The sequence below is a fragment of the Selaginella moellendorffii genome, unplaced genomic scaffold (genome assembly GCF_000143415.4).
Source record: "Selaginella moellendorffii unplaced genomic scaffold, v1.0 SELMOscaffold_59, whole genome shotgun sequence".
NCBI lineage: Eukaryota > Viridiplantae > Streptophyta > Lycopodiopsida > Selaginellales > Selaginellaceae > Selaginella > Selaginella moellendorffii.
Window position 1 is genome coordinate 240,945 of NW_003314320.1, and position 3,995 is coordinate 244,939.

Sequence of the window (3,995 nt, forward strand, 5' to 3'; positions counted from 1 at the left end):
TGATGAGATTAATTATATGTATTAATGTTATTAGTGTTTTTTAGATTAGCATCCTCTATTTCTTGGGTGGAGGCCTTAGCATCAATAATTTTTTATTATACTACCGTAGTGGAAAGTCATGATATAGAAATTCTTTAGAGTAATAAGAGCCTTTTATCCTTCTTTTAGGAGTACCATCAAAAAGTTCATTTGGTATCAATTCATCAAATGTTCACTTTCCAAACTTTTTTTTTATAATAAGAGGTCATTTATTATTTTCTTTTTATTGGTTGATATATATTCAAAAATTTATCTTTTATCAGTCTACTTGTTGCTATACATTGCCTTCTACAATTGCATTAACATAATCATGTTAAATGTGACCTTGAGACTTCTCCCTTTTATATAATACTCTTTTTTATCTTTTTTATATCTCCTCCATTATCTACTTCATTTTTCTATTTTCACCTCTATTTCCATCATTGTTCTCTCCATTACTTCTTTTTATGTTTTTTTTTTCTATTCTTCTATTTCCTTTTCAGATCACTTAAATAGTTTTTAGTTAGGGCAATTGATCAACTCAAGAAGGAGTATAGTGATCTCTTCACCTTTGACTTATCTTTTGAAGTTAAGATTGCAACCATCATCCAATTACAATTAAGGATGATTGGCCAATCAAGATTTATTTTTGCAGTTGTCATAAGAAAAGGTTAAGATTTTATATACAAATATCATAGAAAAAGGTGTTATCTAAAAGTATCAAAGTTCTTGAGCATGTGAATTTCATTTTATGATAAATTTTAATAAGAGTATTTGATTTTATATGGACTATTATGTAGTAAACGATGTAATTATCTCAGATATATACCCTCTTCCTAATACTATTGTTTGGGGAGAAATCATTAATTCACCAAGTTAAATCTTGCTTCTGAGTACTGATAAGTGTTAATGGTTAGGGAGGAAAAATACTTTCTATACACTATTTGATTTGTACGAGTTTTTAGTGATGTTATATGATTTGAACAATGTTTTAACATAGCAAATGATGAATGAAGTTCTTTATAATATATCAAAAATAACATTAACTTTATCAATGATGTCTTGATCCTCTTGAAGGGGATGTGGGAAGAGCACATTTGTGATATCTATAAAGTGTTAGATTATTTGTGGGATGATAGTTTGAAATTGAAGTGGTTGAAATGCACATTTGGGTCGAAAGACATAACTTATCTTGGGTACTACATTTTTCCTAAAGGTTTATAAATTGATTTTATTAAATTTGTGTCATTAATCATCTTTTGTATCATACTTGCATCATTCCAAATGTTGCTAAAGTTATTAACAATGTTTTGCATTTGGTCTTAAGAATGCATAAACATTTAAAGAAGTGTTAATAACTTTTTCAAAATTGGCAATTACATTTGATCTTTTATTTTGCATATGTATACTTTCAATATTGATATCAAATATATGCTAATGCAAAAGAGTACAAATATGTTTGGTTAACATCATCCCGTTGCATACATCAACTATATTACAACTAGTAGAGGTGAACTACTCCACAATAGAAAAAGTGTCTTAAAAAAGTTTTATGCATACTTGTATGGTTCTTTAATATTGTTGAAGGGCAATCATGTTATGGTCACTTCATTATTGAAGTGAAAAAACTTGATTAGTCATATTGTTTAATAAACTCAGAAGCTTTAAATATATGATTTCAAGGTTATTTATTACTTGGGGAATCTGATGTTAACACCTTTTGTTTAAGCTTCTCTTGCTTCTTTACTCTCTTTTTATATTCTTGATAAGCTTATTTTTTTGAGCATTAATGGATTTTTTAAATGAGAATATAGTGTCATTAGTAATTATTGTGTTTGATATTTAATGTTTATAACATGTAAAAACTAAATTTACCTTCTTTTGACAAGATTCATGAGACTTTAAAGGTTAAGTTATGCATTTAAAGGTTACATGATAAGTTTGAGAATCTTGCATCACTTGAATGACTTGCCATTAGCACTTATATTTTCACTTTTGCTTTGAAGATAACCTTTACTTTGTTTTTGATGACCATTTATGGCTTATGGTGCCTTTGATTTTTATTCTATGTTTTCTTTATATTTAACATGACTCGTTGATTCTAGATAGATATATGGAACATTGTTATATGAATAAAAAATATACATATATCATAAGGTACAGAATTCCATTAGTGTTTCATTATATAAACTTTTATATGGTTATGATCCAATATTGCCAATAGAATTGAATTTACTTTGCAATTGCCATAAACTATCAATGTTAGGTTTGGAATTAATATTTTATGAGCATTCTTCCATTGATTTGAGTCAAGTGTGCTAAACACTTAGATTATACATAAGTGGGACAACAATGGTGTTATAACTTGCATCATTTACCACTTATAAAGTAAATGTAATTTATTTTTTCTTAATTTTATAATATATAATTTGTCTAAAGGGCTTTTTACCTAGTGAAAGAGACAATATTGATTATTATAGCAAGCTGAATTGCAAATTTATAAAGTTCAACACAATATTTATCCAATGTTCCTCTAGATTCTAACCTATCAATAAGAGCACCTTAATTATCTTTCATCCTTTTGAGAGAGGGGGATGATTGTGAGGTCCAGATATATGACTATAATGCTATATACTATTATTAATATAATGGGATAGCTTAGATAATATAGAATAATTTGAAATATTAATTATTAAAACACATAAAATCTATAATTCAGAATTTTCCAACAATAATAGTGGGAGACTTTGATATTAAAGATGAATCAGAAGGATTAATAATTTGCTGCACATTGTGTGCAGCAATGCTTGGTTTGCTTAATAGTACTGTTATTATTTTTTATTATTCTAACTAATCAAATGACATTTTATAATTATAAAAATGTTTATAATGTATAAATACAAAATTAATCTTATTTAATATTAAATATTAGATTAGAATATACTAGGAAGTGTTTAGAAAAATTTATAAATTATAAATATAAAATTATAACAACCATGAGATGGTAAAATATTCTAGAATATTTGAATATATTTTAAATACATTCACTACTAACTCTCATGCATTTGTGAAAACCCTAAGTTTTGGTTATGAAGGTCCTATGCTCTCTAGAAACAGCGTGCCAACATTAAGGGACTCCTCTCTTCAGGTACGTCATCTGGAGATCAATCCTGAAAATCTTCTAGTGTGGAGGAAGAAAGGCTCGATCTCTTCTACGTGGACAGTGTGAAGAGACAGAAATTCGCTTTCTGGGGTGGAGGTGGTGGTGGTGGAGCAGTGATGGCCGCCAGTGGCAAGAAAGAAGAAAAAGAGATCTAAGTTTTGCCTTTTATTTCTTGTGTTTGGAACTCTCGAGGTTTTACGGTTTCAAATGAGGGTTTGGATTCAGCATAGCGACCGCCCGGCGTTACAGTTCGAGGTCGGCGCAGATGGTTTGATCGATGTAGCGGCCGTTTGCAAGCAGTTCCTCCTCGATCCGAATGCAAATCTCCACGTTTCAGGAGTGGCCATCGAGATGATTGCTGCTAAGGCAAGTAGAACTCTAGATTCTATCTTGGGGGCGGCCACTGAAGGTGGGGATGGCACAACTAAAGACAATGCCTTGATCATAAGGGAGGACCGTTATCTTTGGTTTCGACACCAGAAACCGGTATTTCTCTTGTTTTCTGAAGTTTTTTGTGCTCATACGTGATGTCCAGGATGGTTCGACCGACACAGTTGGATTATTCTCGGACGGTCTTTTTGACTTGCAAGACCTTTGTAGCACATTCGGTCTCGACCCCTCAAGCGCTGTACGTGTTGCTGGCCTTCGTCTAAAGTTTACGGACAAAGGAAGGAGTCTACACACTGTCCGGAAGGTTCAAGGTGTTGGAGGCATCGAGGATGGCTCGTCGCGAGATACTGCGTTTACTGTTGAAGGCTCGCCTGCTACGACTCGTAAGTTATTTCTTTCTTTTTTCTTTTCGTTCTTTTATCAT